This window comes from Sipha flava, unplaced genomic scaffold (assembly GCF_003268045.1).
Source record: "Sipha flava isolate LNK unplaced genomic scaffold, YSA_version1 23_pilon_pilon, whole genome shotgun sequence".
NCBI classification, from domain to species: domain Eukaryota; kingdom Metazoa; phylum Arthropoda; class Insecta; order Hemiptera; family Aphididae; genus Sipha; species Sipha flava.
Genome location: NW_020272884.1, coordinates 1,037,088 through 1,061,472, shown reverse-complemented (window position 1 = coordinate 1,061,472; position 24,385 = coordinate 1,037,088). Strand labels below are relative to the sequence as shown.

General features: G+C 28.6%; 1 protein-coding gene across 2 annotated transcripts in view; it reads left to right on the top strand.

Moving 5' to 3' along the window:
• LOC112684014 (nucleolysin TIAR-like) overlaps window positions 1-24,385 on the top strand; it is a 373,865-nt gene that overhangs the window by 11,223 nt on the left and 338,257 nt on the right. The gene's annotated exons all lie outside the window — the stretch shown is intronic.

Below are 24,385 nucleotides of genomic sequence, written 5' to 3'. Positions count from 1 at the left end.
TAATAATAATAATAATAATAATAATAATAATAATAATAATAATAATAGTAATAACATGTTATCGTCGAGTAAGCTTGTGAAAATACCATTTGACGGAAACGTCGTTTTATCGTTTGGAATCAGAAAATACTTTTTGTTTTCCGTTTTTGGTCGAGTGGCCCAATAATTAAGAATATTTAAATAAATTGTTATTTTCACTGGTTTCGAAGAAATTATTATGAAACCAGATGGTTTTATTAAGATATCATAAGCTATGATATTGTTTGCGTTGAAAAAAATACAACAAATACTATTGTTTAGTCATAAAAAAAAAATAACATCGACAAATTTTTTAAACTATATTTTATAATTACATATGCATTTTTTAAAATTATGAAAAATAATTATTAGATCCAATTAAAATTATGAACGTATCAAAATGAAAATGATTTATACATAGTTAATATTTTTCTACCAAAAAGAAAAAAATATACAATATTTCTCGAAAACTGCACCCTAGTAAAACACTATACACCATAGAAATCTTTCTTTCACTTTTAGATTTTTTTAACAACGTAATACACATGTTTTTTTCGCTGCTGTTCTGTTAAAATTATTTTGTTGGACTGTGAATAGAAAACCATTAATATTTTCAACCACCCCGAACAACAATTATTTTAATTTATCGTATTAAAAATTATAATAAACATATAAATTGTAAACTTTGATAAAATAAATAAAAATCAGACGAAAGAAAAAAAAAACGGAAAAATGAACTGAAATAAATAATAAGAGATATTAGAAATAAGTATTTGAGAATGCCACTGCAGACATCGAATAACATTCGCTTGTTGCTATATTGCATCAGTTATGGAAGAACAAAAAAAAAAAAAAATCTTGTCAAAAAGAAACTAATAAATCAAAACTAACGCATGTCACGATACTTACAAATATGGTGAATTTAAATTCTCAAAGGAGTGATTTCTGCCAAAAACAGCTTCAGGAATTTAAATAGCTCCCTCCTTCTATTTAGCATACACGCTATAACCGAAAGTCAAAATTAAAAGAACTAACTATTGACACTAAAAATTCAATGCATCAAAATATATTATAATAACATGCATATAATAATTTTGTTTATTAGCCTTATTTGTATCTGCATATGTTAAAATATTCATACTATATTATGAATATCGAACGGTAAAGTTTTTTCTAGAAATCTTCAGGTCCGCGAGAGAAGGGTATGCAAGGTATCGTCCTCATCAAAGCCACCACTTATCTCTGCCGAAAAATATTTTTCACGCATATGCAGGGATCTAGATTATGCACATAAAGTACATTTTTTTCAGTGGTACCTAACTCTATGTGCAAGTAAAGCGGAATAGGCGTTTAGAAATACACCGAAAAATATGGTCAATTTTTTAAGTATGTGAGTGAATAAAAAAATAATGACTTCTACTCATACACTGATATCTTTGGGACCATCAGTAATGAATGCGAAAAAAGAAGTGAAGGGGATAAGGAGTCGTAATCCCTCCCAACATTTTATTTTGGGCCAGGGTTAATATTTATCATTTTAACTGACTTGAAATTAATTTGATCTTTAATTTACTGCTTAGGTAATAATTTATAAGAGTATAATTTTTAGTTCAGTAATTGTTTACATTATCTTGATTAAAAAGTATCAAGTATCACTCATGATTCTAGCTAAATTATTTTCGATATCTGTGTTACTGATTAGACGTTTACAAACTGATAGTTTAGATTTAAAATAAGCTTTTTATTTTGCCAATGTTACTCAAAACACATTAAAAGATATTCCTGTGAATCTTGTTGAAGAATTTTATAAAATATTGAAGTCTGTTGAAAGTACATGTAATAAAATTGGAATTGGTGTTTGCAATTCCTAGTATTTCAGGCCGAAAAGCTCATAGAAATAATATAGCTATAAACAGTCCAGAAAGTTATTACCGTCTTTCAATATTTACACACTTCTTGAATAATTTTATAGATCAACTATATGATCGATTTTTATTACCTAAGAATATATTACGCAGCTGTAATGTTGATTAAATTTTTAAATTAAATTGAGGAACATATAATTTATAAAAATAATTTTGATATTATCATCATGTATATTCAAGAAGTGCTGAATTACAATTATGGCAAAGTAGTATTATGTCCAATTTGATTTAAAATCTGCTGAAATAGTAAATATTATCCTTGGCCTAAGAGAAAATATTAAAGGGAGGGGGTTACGATCCTTAATCCTTCCTCCTGTGTGTATTACTTGTCATAACATAAGGTTTAAAAACATTTTCATATAAATATTCCAAAATTAAGAACAACTTTTGCACAATGGGATCATATTTTATTTTTTATAAATTATTGAATTAAATTTCAAATTAATTCTCATGACTCTCTTACTCGTAATACCATTAGTTTTAAATAACTTGTTATTGATAACATTGTAAATAACTGTTAATAATATTATTAATATACTATTAATAATACATAATATAAATAATAGAATGCATTTTATTTTATTGTTAATATTTTTATATTTTATTAATTTATTTTACTTTAGGTATAATCCTACATTTATTTGTACGTAAATGTAAGCTTTCATGTATTAGAAAATTAATTAATTGATTAGAACCCTCATATCCACAGATTGGCTTGGATAAAACCAACTCTCTTAGATGTAACAATATTTATGATATATTTAAAGTTGTTATAGTTGAAATAGTATTTAATACTAAAAATAATGATATTAATACAGTTTAAGATGGATTTTTTATTATATAATAACGATGTTAAATTTTGAAAATTACATTTTTTAATTACAATTTAAAATTATAATACAATTCCGTACAATAAAAGCTTGAATTTACATTCGCCCGAACTCGTTTTCATGTTTAATTTATTAGCATTTACTTATACGTAGATATTTATTTTATTTTTTTTTTAAACATTTGCCAATGAATATTGTACATTTATTATTCCACGCGAAAATTTTTCGTCGCTCGAACTTCTGTAATATTGACTCATGATCAGTATATATTATCGAAGAAATTCCCGTTTAATTTTTAGCAATATGCATTTTATCCTCATTTAATACAAATTATTGATATCTGAAACTATTTTGTTAAATTCTTCTGGAATCTAAAGTTACTAAATATAATTATTTAATTATTTCATGTATCATAATTGCAGTTATATATCGTGCAACGCTTAAATATCCATTAGAATTCAAACAGCCAAAATGTTTTTTTTCTAAATCATCCTAGAACGAGTCATCAAAAAACGAATTAACTTTGCGCGAAACAGTTTTGAATTATATCTGGAGGTCAAAGATTTTTGAGTTCTACATGCAAAATTGCTTGTCAAACTAAACGTTGTGCTTGTTCTAGAAGTAGTATTAAATATAACAGCCATTACCATAACTCATTAAATTGTTTAAATAAATAATTATTAACTATATGATAAATTATATTATATGTAAATTATTAAAATTATTATATAATTTATTTAATTACTTACATATTACTATTATTAATTATAACAAAACTAAACTTAATATTATAAATATGTACTTACTGTATTGTGAAAACAATTACACGATGTCAAATTGGAGTGATCGTTTTATGAAAAAGTGACCTTATAATAAAATATTTTCGTATTTCTCGAAGTATTTAAAAGTCGTTTCCATTTCATGAAATGGTCAATTTTACCAAGTGGTATATATTTATGGTACATATATATATATATTTCTTACTCGTGGATGTTCAACTATTGCATTCAACAATAATATCGTATTGAATGTATGCGTATTCATGAACACATTAAATATCTATTTTCAAATGATGAAAAAGAGAAAAAGAGCGTGGCAAAATTAAAATATTAAAACTTTGCGCGCCTGACATCACTGAAGACTATCTTAAAGTATGTGTATTGTTTAAAAAAAAAAAAAAATTAACAATAATAATAGCAATATTAACAAATATAATAATACTAATAACGAAAATAATAATAAAGGTCTATTGTGTGCAACGACGGCGCAGTGCGTTTGACGTATATTGATGACTTTATTCGTCGTATCAAATCGATATCGGTAGAGAGAAACACAGAGAGAAAAAGAAAAAAATAGAGAAAATAAAAATAATGTTGTTAGCGCGATAACTCGTTGTGTCGCACGTGTCTTACAGAACGACCGAAAAACAGAGTGGTATTTCTCGAGCAACACTTGATGAATAAACAATAAAACGCACACAAGTGATTCTGGATTACACAATAATAACGATAATAGCAAACGGTAACGGTTATAAATAATAAAAACAATTCGTACCACTTTAATTGCGCTATCGAACATGAGACATAGTTCATCTCACGATTAAAACGCCATGTGACATTTCGGGAATTGAGGACAACTGGATTTGAAACGAACTAACAGTGAGTCTGTTACGATGTCCGTCACATGACGTGGGTTGTTGTGATGATTGTGTTAGTATCTCCGTATGGCCTTGTGTGCTAACGAACCGCCCGAATGCTCGACCACCCGACGGCCGATTAGTCTATTTTCGCCTATTCAGGCATTTTTCTTAGGGTCTATTCCTTTTTTTCTTTTTTTTTTTTTAAATCACACAAAATGAGTCGTTTCACTTTACGTGACACACCGAATGTAACGGACAAAATCAGCGATGCCTAGTAGCACACACAGGATTTTTTCCTGTTAGGGGTTTGTCAAGATATAAATATTACACATTTTACAGTTACCAAAACTATAAGAAATTAAGTAATTGTTAAAATGTTATACTTCCATAAAATACTCGTTTAAAATAATTTTCATGTAACAAACGATATTATTCATTTATTTTTTTTTCCAATTAAAATAATGGATCTAAAACTTTACTATTTATTAAATTCGATTAAGAATTCACAAACTCAACTTATACTTTCGTTTGTTGATTTATTCATATCATTCATCATATCATTTGGATCGATATCTAGATCCCTATGAATATTTAATAATACTGGACCATTAAGCCTATTTTATTCTACTGTATTAATTAAGTAGGTCTTAGTACACAGTATTTTTGAAAAAAACCGTTTACCTGTGACAGTGGTTTTTAACTTGTTTTTTACCTAACCTGTAAAATAATAAAAATAAGCAAACATTTTGAAATTATAAGTTATATTTGACGATCACGCTGAAAGTATAAGTCTGTTAGAGTTATTTTTTTTTGTTTGAGTAATTTCTGACTAGTACTTAATTTATTGCTTAGGTAATAAATTATAAGAGTATAAATAAACTATAATACATCACTTGATAACATTATCTCGATTAAAAAGTTCCAAGTATCACTCATGATTCTAGTTAAATTGTTTTCTATATCCGTGTCACTGAGAAGACTTTTATAAACTTTGAAAATTAAATTTGACAAACTTCATGACGAAAATTATTCAAGTTAAAATATATAAAGGGTTCTTATAATTTTGTTAACTGTAAAATATGTAATATTTATACCTTGACCCTCCTCATGAAAATAATTCCTTTGTGCGTCGCTAGTTATAACTATGTGTATACGTTAAGTTATATAATTTTAATATTTAAATAATAGTATTCAAACAAATAATAAGTGAAGACTAATAAGATTAAATATTTTTAATTCATTATATTATAAACTAGTAGAGTGAAACCATAGCTTGTTGAATAAATTCATAATTAATTAGTTTAATGGTATGTGTTATAAAATCAGAACCCATTGCAATGCCAAACGAAACTAAATATTGTATTAATGCTTCCTAAATTATAATTTTAAGTTTAACACTTAGAGTTTATTGTATTCAGAGTTTATTGTTCCTAAATTCAAATTGATTTTTACTAAAAAATTAATTTTTATCCAAATTTCTATCACTCTTATTTTTGCACAGTTTTCAAGTAGTTTAAATATTCTCAATGTTAATTGTATTAGTCTATAGTTACTATAATTTTTAATGTTAGATATTTCTCCACAAATAAACACTTATCGAAAATAAAAGATAATGGTATTTATTAATAACTAGCCTTCTTTTAAAATTATTTATATTAATACTATAAGTAATAATAGTTCCCAAGTTAGTAAAATATGTATGAAAAATCCTAGTAGTTTTAAATTTATCTTAAGTTATATTTTCATATTCATTCAGTGTGTCTTTACAGTTGTTTTTCTATTTGTTTTTGTGTTAGATTCTTCTTTAATGCATTCCCATATTTTTTATAATTTATAACAAGTTAATTGGTTTTATTATAATAAAACTAATTTTTGGTAAGTTTAATTAATTGTATTCAATATATTCTTGTAATAAATTTAATGGTTTTGTAAAATTAAATGGTTATATAAGGGTTTTATTATACATTTTTTCCATTATTCTAATTGAGGTTAATCTGAAATCCAATGATTCAATTTTACATTTTTTTTTTTTTTTAGTATTATAATTACATTGTACTTTATTGGAAGATAATTTGATTAATTAATTTATTTTATCATTAAAAAATTCAACTAATTGTATATAATTTTACCTTCCTACAATGAACTCCAATTCTCTATTCGTATTAATAAATTCAAGTTAGGGTAATCTATTTAAACTTATTTTTTGTTAATTTCATTATTATAATAATTATTTTCTTAAAATTCCTCCCTATTAATATTTAAAAATAAAATGATTAGTTATTCTGCTACGAAAAACATACGAATTTTGTAATTTCAATATTTTTTTATAAATATATGATCAATACATGTTTCTAATGAATTTTGTATTCTAGTATAAAAATTTTATACAGAATAAAATCCATATTGTTCTAACATAAATGAGTATCTTATGTTATGATATCTATATTGACATCTTCACAGATTATATGTTTGCTGTTTGAATTCATAATAAAAAGGTATTTATTTATAAAAAAAAAAAAAAAAGTCATTAGTATTTTATTCGGTAGTATACTTCTATAAATTGCTGTTAGATATAAACATCTGTCCCTACAGAAAGAAATTTCCAATAAGTTACCACCTGGTATCACAATTTGACCATTGTTCTTCATTGAACAATTATTTTTAATTAAAATCAATATACCATTAGCTTTATTATTAATATACGAAAAATTAATAAAAGTGTATCCATTAATTGAAAAGTTAATATCCGTGTCAAACCAAGTTTCAAAACTATTATATCGAACTGATGACTAACCGTCTTTAGCAAAACTAAAAGTTTGAATAACATTTTTTTAAAGCTTCTATATTCATTGGAAATTCTGAAACATTATTATTATTATGAGTATTTTATCTATGCTGTGTACGTAATTTGATTCAAAAAAATTTACATTTTTTTGACTAACCTTTTTTTTAACAAGTATTTCTGTAACAATGCTTATTATAAAAATAAAATAAAAATATTATTCATAAACTTTTAACGTCATATTTATGTTAGCGAAAATATGAGATATACAAAATTGAACATAATGTAGAAAAAAAATAATTAAGAAATAAAAATAAGATTTTGAATACGAAGTACTATTTCCATAAACATTCAAAAATTTTATTATTATTTATCGTCATTAATATTGACAATGTACTCACATCTACATTCATATCACCTTCTTTCTTCTTCAGAAATATTTCACTGCTGTTCATCCAAATATATTTGTAATTGTATTTACTTGCCCATTGATTTTTAGTCTATAATATATTATTATTCTTCATCGACTTATTTAAAATCCATTTAAATTCATTGAAAGTTCATTTAAATGTATACGAGTTGAATGAAAATTTGAATATAAGTCCGCTGCAATTGTAGGCTTGATTTTACACTGAGTTTTTAAATCTTTAACTAATTCTTTATTTTTATTATTGCTATTATTGTTAAAAAAACTCAATTATATTGCTATTTAAATCATTACGTCATTTATTACGATATAATTTTCTTACATCTTCTTCTTTTAAGTTAAAACATAATAAGCATGTATTTCGCTAGTATATCAAATAAAGATTCATTTGTGGTTTTGGGAATGCCAAATTATGTATGTTTTGTTAAATTATTTATTAATTTTATCTATTGATTTAATATTGTGACTCCTTTTTAAATAAATGATTTCTCCTTGCATATTAATAAATTTTTAATCAAATTCTGTTATTTTCTTACAATTTTCGTTGTTTTTAGTCATCAAATTATCTAATTTAATTGATAAATCATCAATGTTATTTTGAGCAGATACTTATCGCATCCTTTACTTCACTAAATGCATTAGTTAATACTTCCAACTTTTCCCAACTGATCAAAATATATTTAATAGTCGATTTTATATTAGATCAATTACACTGAACTTTTTTGGTTGTTCAATACCATTATTTAAATCTTTATTTATTTTCCAAACAGTGAACATTTGATTATTTGAATAAGTTTCACACTTCTATAGATCTTTATATTTACCTAATTGATTGACATTTTGCATTAATACCAAGTCGTGTGCATAACGAGTAAAAATTAAATTTACATTCACTACATAGAATAGTTTAACTCGGAAACACTACTTAGTTACAAGTTACACACAACATTTAAATTTATTTAATGACTATATATTTCATATTCTATAGTATTAATATTTTAAGTGGATATCCAACATGGTTTATATGTATAAAGTTTACTTCACTGGAAAAATGTGTACACTGCCAGTTAATATTATTATTGGACGTTATCCGTAACATAATACATAAATACAAATATACAAATATATACAAATACAACTACTGTACAACACAACATAACAAATACTCGGAACTACATTCTATCACTGATTGTATTTTTATATTTAAATCAAAAAGTACATAAAAAATTTGCTTCCTTGTTTTTCAATCGAATTTGTTTACAAAGGTTTGAACTTGAAAATAAATTTACGAACAAAGTACATTTTTAAACGTGACGTAATTCAGTGAAAACGTGTTTTACAAAGAATAATTGAAAAGGGGAACACAATTTGTATAATAAATATAGCATTTTAAAAATTCTAAATTATAAAGCGGTTATTATAATTTTGTAGGTTTTAAAAGTTTTCCGGTAAAAATTAAAACAAGACACATTTTCAAGGAGTGGTGAACTAATTAAATTATTGTATGTGACACTATTTTCAATGACTTTCAAACGCTGACGGAATAATCATCATTCCACGTAGACACATTTAAATGGACGAAAATTAAACATAACGTCGCTGATGCATATAGCTCATTAATAATGCAGGAGAAATATGAATACAGACCTTGCACAGAGAACAGTATTTAAACGGCTTATAACGAGTGACGAATTTAAACACGCACTAGAATATTATTACGGAGTTAAACCATTTTATCGGGACTTTTGAGTTTTATAAAAAGCGTTATTTTTGCAAAGTTTACAAGTGACGTAAAGAGAAGCTCATGAAATGTACTACTTAGACATTTTTATCATGAACAATAAAACAAATAACAATAACATAAATATACAGAGTATATCATGAGCGATATAATTGTGTCGCTCGTCCGTACTCTATGCGCCACATTGAAACAATTGAGTTTTTGTAGGATTGATTTGGTTTTTTTTTTCATTTCGCAAACGTCACAAACGTATTTTTTTATATCGAATTACTTTGGCAGGGGAAAAATGTAAATTTGTGTATACTTTATACGCGCATATGAATATTAAAATCGTTGTAGTTATATTCGCCGTATTTGTACACGTTATTAATATCGACTCATTCATATTCACTTGTCAAAGCAAAAAATAAAAACTAACCCCGCGTGATGATATACAGGTATAAGAAACACACATGTATTTATATTATAATATTATGTATTACATATTATGCGCTTACTTGTATGCAAATTATGAACATTTCCTAGGAATTCAAGCAAACAGTTTTAAAATTTTTTTTTTTGATTACCAGATTTGTATTTTCTTTTATGAAAAAAACATAATCAAACAAACATTTCGAAATAAATTTGCGAAAACATTTTAAATCGGTTTTCGTCATTTCGATTAAAATAAAAAAAAGTAAAATTAAAATTAAAGAAGAAATAAAAAAAGAAACCACAAAACTAAAAGCCATAATGTTTGCCGAATATTAAATTCATCATAGAATCGACTCCACTGCAAGTTACACGAGTACCTAATGCAACCATTGCAGTCGCTTTACGAATTTACCTTGGCAACATTGATGTTATATATGTTTTCCGTAAACTGTTATAGCCTTCGTGTACAATAATAATTGTGAGAGACGACGAAACCGTTTGTGATTGTGTATTTGATGATCGAACAATGACTTGTTTTCAAACAATAATTTCGTTTCAAACAGAACGTTAGGTTAAATAGAACATCGATAGATTGTTTGTTTTCCTGTATCTATCATACAATTTATTGATATGGTTTTTTATAACATGACTGAATGCTGCGAACTGTTTACAGTTGAATATTATTCGTGTCAATGATAGCGGTATATTCCTAGATCTACAATAACAGGATTTTTCAAAAATTATAAAACACCGAAGGAATAAGATGAGCTCTAAAAATCGGAAATGTCTTGAAAACTTCATTTTGTAATAAAAAGTGAGAACACTATGTGGAAAAAAATGCACGAAAAATTCCGATTCCGGTCCAAATTCTCCATCATCTAGTAGATTTTTAGGTTTTTACCATTTTTTACAAATTCGATAATAAATACAAAAAAAAAGCGTTCAAATCCTAACTTCAATAATAATAATAATAATAATAATAATAATAATAATAATATGACTCATTGAGGAAAAAAGAATATATACACATACGATGCCAAAGTGGATTTGTAATAATACGACAACCGAAAGCGGTGACGGCTACGTAGTAAGTTGTCGTCTGCCTTTTACTACGAGTTTTGCAAAAAATACATAGTCTCAGCTGTTATTACTGTCCGAGTCCCGTCTATACGAGTACTATTGTGTCACAATCGAAGAGCGGGTATTTCGATGTAGAAAAAACATTGTAGTTATGATAATACATATTCTTATCGAACGCGAATAAATTTGGACTTTTATATCATTTTTGATTGCACTAGATGGTTGTGTATTAATATTAATAAATAATATTAATTATAATGAAAGTAAAAAGTATAATACCTACGCACTACATATATTTATTTATGTGAAAATTAAACGGATTTGAATCATATAACATACAAATTAAAATGTATGTATATACATAATTATACTATAATAATAATATTTATAAAAAATATTAGACATAATTATATATAAACCATAAAAAAAACAAAAGAATAGTAAAAATGAATTAATATTTTACAATTTAAATTTTAGGTTTATAGTTAATTTAGATTGAGGTTAGATTATCGTTTACGGTATTCCAAAAATCGTAGCATTTAATCACGTAACGGTTAAAGGATTAAAATATTATAAAATTAATTTAATAGTCTGTATGTGTATTTTGTGCGAAAATGTTACTACAGTGTGCTTCTGCACACATACACTTACTTAAACATTTACGCTAGATATAAAATTTAAAGGTTTCATAAACTCAACTTTTTTTTTTTCTTAATTTCTTTTATGCTCATTTTTGTTTATAGTTGTAATAATAGTGCACGTACATTTAAGTTTACATTATTAAACTATTGGGTTGACAGAGAATGAAATTTAAATTTTAACAATATTTTCAAATCTCGTTATGTACGAGTCTAGTAGCTATATAAATATTATATACTACTCATATGTGTGCACGCACGTGTATACACGTATTGTACATATATTATGTGCATATGCACGTGTTCGTGTGTTCGTGTATGTTTGTCTGTGTGTAGGACTATAATACAATTTAGAATATTAAATTCGAAATGTAATTTTGTTTACACTGCGTTTTCGTTATTTTATATTAAAAATGGTTTTGTGGAAGAAAAATACTTCGATTTACAAAATACACACACTTACACATTTAGATGCACGCAATCCAAATACCGTTTGTTTTTGTTCGAATTATAATGTGGAATTATATTAATTAATTAGTGTACTGGGTTAAATTATATTTTTTCTTCCGATAAAGAAATCTACTTCGTTTCCCGTACTACAAAAGACATTCAACAGATGAATATAGGTTAAGTCAGGTTTTCAATTATTGATATTCGTTTTCAGTTTAATCAAGTCAAGACTGAAAACTTTGATCGTAAAATAAGACTGTTCATGAATTCAACGTAGTATTTTTAAACTGTTATCAGATTAAAATTTATAATATTGAGTCTGAGAACAGTGATTTGTAATCTAATCGAAAATTCAAAGACAAAGAGCAATTTAATTTTAATCCAAATGGATTAATATAACACAATATAGCACTTTTCGATTTTTAAAAGAATTATATATTATCATGAAAATTATGAAAAACTTCACTATCACTAAAATTTATTAAAAAATATTCCAGAAGAATAATTTAATAACTTGTTGCGTATAATATAAATGATGAACTACCACTGTTAACTTAACATTTTATTACAGGAATGTTAAGAAAAAAATGGTTTGCAGATATTAATTTAATAATTTTTCGACATTTTTCTATAAAAAGGAATAAAAATACGTTTTTGTATTCACATAGAACTATTGCATGTTTATTTGTAATTGGACCATCTATTTGTCGAAAATTGAGTAACTCACACTTTACTAGAAAATAAAATACGAAACTTTATAACCAATCTACGTATAAATTGTATTAATATACCAAAGTATAAGACTTAGGATACTTATTATCAGTGTATGGTTTTAAGAATTTCTAACAAGATATTGAGGAATACCATTAAATAAATCTTAAATGAAACGAAATCACAATACATCAAAAACATACATTAGTAATCAATTTACCAAATTTGCTTTAATAGCTTAAGGTAACTCAAAGGAATTATAACAATATTTTGTAATTTTTATTTGTACACTAATTTGTGAAAATTGCACAATTAATAATGCACCGATACTCGCGTCTTAACGTTCGAAAACGTTACGTGTACACGCTTGGCATATTGTTTCATCGTCAAGTGCCACTTACGTGGTTTGCTTAAACCCAACTGTCGAATGAACAAATTAACTTCCTTTTTGCCAACGGAAAGTTTTCGCGCGAAAAAACATGTCGAACACGGGTTTAGCCATCTTATGTGCCACCGAATCCAATATTATTTTCATGGATCATATATATTTATACGACGTGCATCATTGCGTGTTCCCATCGAGTTTTTCTTGATATATATGATATAACTGATATTTTAATTTTTAATTTTTTGTTAATTTCGAATAAATACAAAATAATGATAGTTATAACGCCGATTGATATATTTACGCCTGAAACTTTATCGCGAGTCCCACGAATTCCTTGGGGAAACACATAAAAAAAAAATTGGTGATGAGGTCCTGCAACATTTTATCTAACACACATGATTTATTATAAAATAAAAAAGGAAAAGTGTAAAAAGGTTCTTATTTACATAAAACGAGCACTACGACACTTGTAAACAACACCCGTATACAGACATTGAAAAAAAATTTCCATGCGAAATCGTTGTGAACGTTTTAACGGCTTGTTTTGAGTCATACAATGTTAACGGTGAGTATATATATATATATATATATATATATATATATATATACATACTACAAATATGCACATACGTATGCAATATAGTGATGCCGTATTTAGAGGGTAGAGGGTGAGTTTAGATTTATATATTTTTAGATAGGAGGCTGGGGAAATTTCTCTAAACTGAATTTCACAATTCAACCAATTAAAAACAAAAATTAGAAAAATCAAGTAAACATTTTTAATTTTTACTGTATAAACATAACAACTTTTTAAAAAAATTAATGAAATAAAATTGTAATGAAATACCTACAAATTATAATTTACATTTTCAAAATTAACATATTGAATAAGGTCGATAAAAACAAACCACAGTCGTCGGCCATTATTGGGACCGTCTAAATTTTTCGACGATAAGTTTATTATTTTTAATAACCGTCGAAATTCTACGAAGTGCTAAATCTATCTAATCCAGTGTTTCTCAACGAAGGCGATATTACCCCCCGGTAGGCGGTGAAGGAGTACCGAGGGTTATTGAGCTCGTTTCTGGTGGTTAAGGGGTGGTAAGCTCGTTTTGGGTGCTTAGGGGGCGGTGAACTTTTTTTCCGTTCAAAGCAACGTACCAAAATTTATTTGTTATTGTTTTCCGTTTATCGACTTCTAAAATAAATTCATGATTATGAAAAATAAACTACATATACCAGAGGCAGTACGTTATTATCTAATAATAAAAAAAAAAGAAATCGACTAGACATCGTCAAAAGAGGAGACTTACGCCTTCATCTCAAAAACTTTGAACTAAATGTAAAAACATGGGCTTTGAATCACCAAGAATTTTACTGATCAATACATTTCAAAACATTTAAATTATATTTAAACATACATTTTACATTTTATTTTTATTATATTTACATTTGTATATATATATATATAATTTATTATTCAATTATAAAAATTTTATGTATACTATTTTTATTTTTATTTTAATGAAGTGGAGTGTGAGGGGGGAGGCGTTGAAAAACATTTTGTATCTTAGGGGAGCGGCAGTTTGAAAAGGGTTGAGAAGTACTGATTACAATCAAAATTGTTGGAGATATAAACAGGTTACTGTACATACTACATATCTAGAACAGTTTAAAACTAATAGATAATCCATAAAAAAACAAAATGATTACATGAGCTTCTAAAATTTACATTTTTAGAGTAGACGTAGAACTATAATATTTTCTAATATTTCGGGGAGGGGGCGAGATAAAAATACATCTCTGCGGAGTATTGTTTGAAGACATCTTTCAATCGCATTTTATTTTTCCGTGACGTTAATGTCGGCACACGTGTGCGAACGGATCGAGAGCTTCCTCTACGCATAATACGTACTCGAAAACTGAACTATCCGGTGAGTGACGGTGAGTAGATATTTATGCCTATGTATATTTATAATAAAATATTATGAAAGGTTGAAACGGTTTAATGACTGCGCATATGATTTTAATGCTGAATGAACTGTTCGACGGAGGGAATTTCAACGGTTATAATTAAAAAAAAAATTAAAAAATAGAAATAAAATAAACGACGCAACTTCATTATAATTCGCGTGCACATAATGATTGTTTCGACGCGTATCATTAAACGTGTGCGCACACACTCGATATGATAATAGTATTATTATTATTGCAACGTTGTCGACGCATTTCCGCGCTGGGGGTTGGTTTTTTTTTCTTTCACTTTTGCGCTTTTTCATTCGCTTGTGTACAGAATACGTCACGTGTGCACTCCTATCCATTCTACGAGTAGCACACACACATATATATATATAGTTAACGTGTACTTACACATATGCACACGAAACAATACGGATGAATGTATACGTATAGTAACGCTGTGTATCCGAACGGATGCGAGAAAAATAGTTAGAGCGTATCATAGACGTGAGGGTAGAAGTATATACACATGTATATGTATACGTATGACGACTACGACCGTAAGGGGTTTTGGCGTACAGAGGAGTCGTAATTTTTTCCTTCGCCACTCGCCGACCGACGTACATACACACCTTGAAAGCCTGTCAAATCCAAAACCTCGTATGGAACTACGGCACTCCCTTTCCTCTCTCTCTCTCTCTCTCTCTCTCTCTCTCTCTCTTTCTATCTACCTCTTACTTACTCCGCCTTGCGTCTCACGCACCTTTTCCTATCCCTTCTGGTTTTCCGTTTCTTATTATTACAAAAAAGTATAGTGCCCGTATGTACGCTCACACACTTCTGCATGGGCTGCTCCCTTGGACCGCTGTCTACGACTCGTTGTCACTGCTGTTCGTTTAGAATTCATCCCGGGAGATGAGTAGTATGTCTCCACGCACGGAGAAAACCGAGAATAAAACCATTGACGCGCGGCCGACTGCGAAAGATTAATATCCAAAAGTTTCCCCCGGGGGAAGTTTCGTCCCATGGGAGTCAGTGACAAAAAAAAAAAATAAATAAATAAAATAAACACACGTCACCCACACAGAACGTTTAGGATCGAAATAGATCCAGAACTGCGGACGCGGTTTTTTGTTTTGCATTTCGAAATCGCCATTCACCGCGTCATACATTTTTAATATTGATTAGGTTTTAATTTCCAAACAGGAATTTTAATTCGGGTGGTTTTTTATAACAAAAAAATTGGTTACACCCTTTTATGCTGTCACATGATTCACCAAAAACTCATGAATACTGGTTGATGTAATTGTCCTATATCGGAAACCAATTTATTATGTTTTATTAGATATAATAAACAGTGTAAGACAAACATTTTTTTATGTTGGGCACTCGTAATATATAATACTATATCACATAAAGCATCAGTTTTAATCGAGCCATAAAATAGCAAAAGCCTGGAGACTTTTATTGCGCATCCAGAAACATCTAATCTCTCAATGAATTGAATATGTTTTCTATGCACCTCGACTAAAACAACGGATTTAATCAGCTAAATACTAGAATTTTTGTCCTGGTTGAAATCTGTAGCAATAAATTAGCTGCACATAACTGATAAATATACATATATTCCATATTATACGCCTCTATAATGTTATTATTTATCGGATGGCATACGAGCGTGTAGCAATTAGTAAGCATTGATGATTATTAATTAATATTGAATTAGGAATAAAAGGTTGGTCGAAATCGTTTATTAAACTCTTCCGTGTTCGGTATAATCGAACGCTTAAGACGTTAAAATGTAATTGTATACACATCGTATTATTTTGTATTCACTCGACATTTAAAAAAAAAATTAAAATTAACTCTATAGTCCACATTCAAATATGTATTTAAATTCGTTCTTTATCAAACAAAACTGTTTCGGTACGAAATTAGATAGTTTATTCATAAAATCGTATTGTTTTGGTATGACAATAGTTAAATAACTTTAGTTCGAAAACTAGTTTATTTGAAAAATTTTATCATTTGTCATATTCGCCATACAAGCTGAACACGAATCTATAACATGACTGGATATATTTTCGGCTTTTTGGATTTTTGTGCATTCGAGCGGCACAGCATCACTGGTTTTTTCAACGGAAAAATCGTTGTACGGATACCACGTACCTGTCTACGCGCTCAACGGTTCTCGATGGTTATAATTCGATCAAGTCTTATCGGTACACGTACAGCCGCTTGGATTATATACCGATCGAAGGGATTCTATCGCCGAATGGAATCGTACAGGATGTCCGTACGGACGCGCACAAAACTTTCAGCGAATTGCACGTGTCCGATGCCCCTGTGCGCTCGTCCACCGGACCGGTGTATTGCGAGTCTAACGAGACGAACACAGTCATAACGTTAATTATTATTCGGATGTAAACGGGCCAGACGTCCCGACAACGACCCAGCACGCTCAGACCGCGCCGGTAATCACTGACCCGCTCTGTGCATTCGGCTCCTTTGTTTGCGCAACACCGCCCTTAAACAATGCGCGCCGACCGTGACAATTATTATCATAATCATTGTTGGTACTGTGATTATTATTATTATTATTATTATTATTACAACTATTGTCATAATTACAAACGCTAATGGATAAAACACAGGCGCAACGTTCTCCTTGATGCCCTATACTCTAGGGCTTGAACCTCCTCGTTTTACCCCAATTAGTTACCAGGAATTCCGGGATTTCTCCATTGCCTTTATGTCACTTTGTTCCAACACTCCTGGTTATATGACCTTATTTAATTAGTTGTATTTTTTTTTTTCTGAGATAAAACTAAACTTTTAGTGAAAAACTTGTCGATAAAACATTTGAATTTTATTAAAAAATAATCAGCGATTAAATTTAAAAATTTGTAAAAAAAATGAATAAAAAATAGCCTATATCTATCCATTTATAAATAGCACACAACAGTGACCTTCCACGTCCATCCCTATTATGCTTAGATCTTGTGTGGTGTGTTACCGTGATAATAAGATTATTATTATTATTTATTAAACAGAGTAAATAGTACTCAATTTGTACGGAAATCATAAAGTCATGTCTGGAAGACATCGTCGTTTGAACATAATTCATAGTACAGTGAATGCCAAAAGAGCACATTTAGCGAGAGATGAAGAATCGTCAACGGAACGTGAGGCTCACCGGTCAAGAGTGTCCCGTACAAAGCCGGGTAATTAAGCTAACGGGTGTTTTCCCGAAATCTAAACAATTCATATGCAATATACGCCGTTATAATAACGCATTTCAAATTACGTTTTTCAAGAGTAAGCAAGACGTTGAGCGTGGTTTAATGCCTACGTTTAAAATTAAAGGGCAAGTGTATCACTTAGCCGGGTACATGCTACCACATCAACCCGATAATCACAAATGTCTACTAATTTATTTTATTGCAGATCTAGATAATACCCGAGTGAAGCCGGGACTGGTCGCTAGTAAATAAATAAATAAATGCTTAGCTCGGAGTATTATTATATTTACGACTGGCTAAAAATTAAAAATTAATGAAAATCAGGTTAGGCAACTCAAGCATTAGTTTATATATTTCTAAACGTAAACTGTTTGTTTATATATATCAACGAACGAGTATTAACCATTTACTAATTTTTAATTTTAATTTAAACTTTTATTATTTCATTATTCAAATATTTAATAGACATGTGACTGAATGAGATCAAATCTCCGTAAATCAAACGCCAGATAATATATAGGTTGCATCTATAAACCGCACACATTCGATTTTAAACCCAAAAAGGTTGATATACAAAAACCGCACATTTTATGGATTGCCAGGTAAGTATATCGTACAGCCAAATACCACACATTTATAGTGGGTAAAAACCTCACTATATAATATATCAATAATAATGTATTTTGTATAGATGAATGTTGTATATATAATTTTAAAGTTAATTGTTACATTCAAAAGCTTATCTTATCGCACATTGATGTGCTCGAAAAATAACCAGTACATTTTTGATCGAAACGCGTGGTATAACGTATAGCTTATATACATATATATAATATATAATAATAATAATAATAATAATAATAATAATAATAATATAAATTTTTTTATAAAAAAAAAGTGCTTTTATAAATGGATTTTAAAACTATTGATATTAATAAAGGTTATGAGACGGGATAGTCTTAAAGGCCTAATAAACCCTAAGAAAAAGAAGAAGAAGATAGTAATAAAGGGAGACATTTTTATTTATATTTTTATTTTTTGAAAAAACGTCGGCAAAAAATTTTAGTCTGAAACATTTTATATATTTTTTTAAATTTTTCAATGCCTATATACATTGTCCCTCAATAAATTGTTTTTGAATAAATATGTAGTATAAATAATAAGTTATATATCATTATAAAATATGCAGTTTTAAGTTACAAGAATTTAAAAAAGTGTGCGGTTTTTGGAGTCTTCGAATGTATATATATATACGTGTGCGTGTATGTGTGTTTATCTATATCATAGGTGTTATGATCATGACGATTATAACGATTGACGATTTAGTTAAACGAGATTAATTATTATAATCCGATTATATTACCCGGGAAAGTGTTTAGCACTGAAATGAAATACGTTCCTCTGTTACGCGCTGTAGTTTAATTTGAAATGATTCGAATACTTCCGTAATTAATATTTCTGAAATGTGCTCGAACAAAATTGTGCAACATTTCCATAATGCAAATTCATTAGTATTATATTTACGTCTCCTAGAAATGAATTAACGTACAAATAAGCTATGAAGTTATATATATATATATTTACGTACACGGAACGAATAATGTGGACGATAGAAAAACGTAATCGACACTTCGTTATGCCCATTTAATTGTGTGTTTTCGCTATGTGATGCGTTATGCAAACCATTCGATCGACCGTAATCGCATTGTTGTGTTTCGTATACCCAATTTGAGCTCGTTTCGAAACCCGAAACGACAACATAAGTACATGCATTTATTCAGAGAGCATTTACTGAAGCGGATGACATAACAACCCGTGCATTGTGGCCCGACCGCTTACTCGATGAATACGGCCATAGAAATGTATGGGACCTGGCAGAGACGACGATTTCGTTTTCATTGGATAAGATCAATAGCGCAGAAAATAATTATCACGGTCAAATTGATCTTTTATTGTTCCCCCGAGGCTCGGGCGAGAAACCATTGAACCACGACCATAGTTGGACCCATCATGGGATGGTGTTGTGCGCGTCAGAAAGCATGGTCACAGGATATAGAATACAATTTTGCGACAGTACAGGTGTTTGAGAGTGCGAAACGAACGTTGAATCCAATATAAACTCTAGATAAATGATCGCATACCGCATATAAAATGTTTATGAATTTCAATACAAAACATCGTTACGCAATATACTTAGTATAGCTTAGTGCATTTTGCAGAGAAAATATTTACTATCTTACCTCATGATATTGATTTTCATGTCAAAATTTTAATTATATCACTACCCTAAATTGTTATACCAACAAAATCGATTATGTTATTTCACATAGACATTCACTGTACTCACGATCGATGTTATTTTGTATAACCAATGCGTTAAAATTCAATTTCTTATCAAATAATTATACTATTATCAGTGAAGTGACTAAAATATCTTCTTTTCAAAAATATAAAAAATAAATATAACATTTTTTCTTAATACGTATCAAACCGATACTTACAATTTATCACATAACCAAGACATTTTATGATGGAAAACACGGGATAATTATTTTCATTTAAGCCATTTCCGCTGTATTATGCTTATAAACTGCCATAAATCATATATTGATTCGATACAACAACAATATACTTTTATGCTTAGGGAATAACTATTATGTCGATAAAATATTATATTATTTTTAAAACAATTTATGTTAACGGTAATAAATCGAAGAACGCTCGCTGGTGTTATTTTGCATAATCGATACGCCGTGTTTAAACATTTATTTTTACTTCTTGTTCTTTCTATTTAGAAACAGTAATAAAATATTGTTCGGTATCATAGCTACCGTAGCAAAGAAGTCTACTATATTTTACGAAAAAATTCTGTCCTCAAACAAATGTAAAGAAACGATTGCAATAAATTTTAATAATTTTGACAATTTTTTAATAAACTGTTGCATCGTTGAGTTAGTTACAAAATTCCCCGCCCTGAAAGCATCAATGGCCAATAGTCACGAAATTTCTAACGTAAACTGATTTTGTTCAACCAATTCATTAAATGATATGATACAAACAGTCTATAGCAGTAGTTTTTTCATCCCCAAAATTATTTATTCAAGGTTAAAGTCATCTCTTCAAAAACATAAAATTGCGTTTTGTTTAGAATATTGTGTGAGTAAGACATCAGGAGTCAGTTTGTAGCGAAACACCCAAGCCCCTTGATATGATATTTCACACGATCACCGTCTGTGTCTATCGGGTAAGACTTGGATATAGTCATCCAATCGTTGCACCGACGCCTCATATTTCATCTTGATCAGCAACTGCAACGGTTTTTATTAAAAAAAAAAACACGTATTTTCACAGTTCAGCGGAAAAAGGAAAACAATTTTATTACTGAATAAACGTGTTTATGGAGTCACGAACAGAGTTTTCTGATGCTCGTATGAGAGTTAAACATGCGTGTGCATTGATTTCATCTCACGAGATTAAAAAATAAAAATAAAAACAAGAAAAAAAAAGTTTACAACTGAAATGATTGTTTTTGTTTTTATATAAATATATTCATGATGCAAATACATGTATTTTGGAGCAGTTAATTGATAAAATATATGGTTTAATACTTTACGTTATTGAATTAAACTCTTTCATTTCCAAACGGTTTATTGATTGAAAGATGAGTTTGCAACTGATGAAAAGCCTAATTTAATTTACCTAACCATTGAATTGTTATTAGTTATGATAAAATATTACTATACCTAAATACTATAACTTTCCGACGGCACTTGACGTACAAAAGTCAAAAATATATTGTTTTGCTTATGCAAATGTTTTTATTTGTCATTAAAATGGTCATCAGATTTCTACACATATTTCAGTCATCTAGAAGATGTATTTTAATTTTATTTTTTGAGGTTAAGGCATTGACGTCCAAGATCGTTAGCTTAGTTGTATGATAGTTTGTATGTTGGTTTTTGTTTGTGGGACTTGAAAAAAGTAAACATTACGAGATAGATGGGTTCTTTGGCGTTTTCTTCATTATGAGCGGTTGTCTCTTTTAAAAAGTGGAATGGCCGATGATCGGTTTCTAATCGTCACGGTCACTGTGCGTCTAAAAACAGCTACCATATTCCGCTCACCAATATCAAGCCTCTTATCATATCTTTTTTTTTTAAGAATTATTATTTTTTACACGGAATTTTTTGTACAATTTGTTTTTATATATTTTGTATATCAATGGAATGATTGTATAATATTTTTTAATTCATAATATGAATATTATAATCGGAAAAGTCACCCACTGTATAATATCTTACATGGCTAACTAGAGTATGAATGGGTTATGTTATATCTAGTATTTTCATTTTATCAAATTAGTATTTCTGGATTTCAACGCGAATACTATACATAGTTTTACGAATTGCAAATCTATTTAATTTCATTCATAATATTTTAATTTGTTTCTACGGATCATTGTCGAGAAAACTGTTAAATAAAAATTGAAAACCGAACTATTATGATTAAACTGGTTGTTGAAACTTGGAAAATTACATTCACGTGTTTATTTTGAAATCTAAAAAGTTGTCTATGTTTCTCACAACTGCATTTTCGGCGTAATTTCTTTAAAAATATTAAGTCCTTCACATTCAGTGATAAAAACATAAACAAATATAATATTTTAAAAAAAAACTAAAAAAATACTGCAGATTGTGATAAACAATAAAGTTTCATGTATTACGATGCTATGTTTAACGTAAAGTATAACCATAATCGGTAATTATCTATCGTGCTTTAGTGTTTTTGTAAGTAATTTACGTTTGATTTTTAAACTATGCCTGATTTCCGAAACGATATCTTGTATTTAAATCGTGATTAAATGAAAAAGTTTGAGAAGAAATCGATTGAATAGCGATACGAATCTTCGTTGTTAATTATCCAAGTACCTATTCATATACTCATTGTTCCGTTCGAAATTGAATAATAATAATAGGATATAGAAATATAATAACGATAATAATAAAAACCCAATAGCGAAATCTATGCAGATTTTTTTTGTATAGTCACGTGAAATTAATGATAAACGTCCAATTGATTACAAACTATGATGGAACTTGTACATTCCTTTTTATTGTGAGGCTCGTAATGTAATTTATTAAATTACCATTTACGAACCTGTGATTTGACGGCAATGTTTGATACGGTGTAACAGATGTTTTACACAGTTGCTCGTGCTTGGAAAGCAAATAATATCGCGAATCACACGCGTTAGTGACACATATCATTTTTGATTATGATTGGCCATTGAACGCGTTGTGTGTTTCTGGACCCTAGTTCATTTTTTTTGACCCCCAATATCCAGACGATGGTTGTGTCAATACACTTTCAAACACAACAATTGCTATCAGACTAAAAATATAATAAAAACTCAATATAAAACCATTAATCAAACTCTTGAACTAAACATTTTTTCGTTATTCCGGTACGTGAAAGTCACACATTCACAAATATTTTACTTTGTTTATTTTATATTACGATGAGAGAAATATTAAGTATATACATGAGAAAAAGAAAGAAAATTAAGAAAAACTTTCTCTGTGACTAAAGTGGAGATAAGGAAGTAAAAAGTATCTCTGTTTCTTCATTCCCCTTTTGCACTCTCTCTCAATCATTCCCTGTCTGTCTGTCTGTCTCTATCTCTCTCTCTCTCTCTCTCTCTCTCTCTTATTTCCTTACTCTTATTTTTTTCATTTCTATGACTAGCTGACTTCCTTTATTTATTTTAGTAGTTTCCCATTCATAGGGTTTACTAGTCAAAGTTCTACTACCCAAAGAAAGTCAGAGAGAGGAAGAAATACTCGAAAATAATAATTAAAATAACGTTAAGAAACTTTTCGTGCAACCATGCGCTGTCTATTACCTTTGGTTCCTGCAGTGCACTGAAAAACGTTTTCAAAAGCATTTCCCTATAGAAGAAAGTAATACCGTTTGTGAGTTTGTAGATTAAATATCTAAATTATCCATATATTATCAAAGCATTTAAATGTATGGAAAGCATAATGTATTCATGAACTTTGAAATAACAAATGCTATAATGTCTTACTTCTATTTTGATTTCGGTCCCAGGTATCGATACTTTACATTGTATGTATAGTAGAA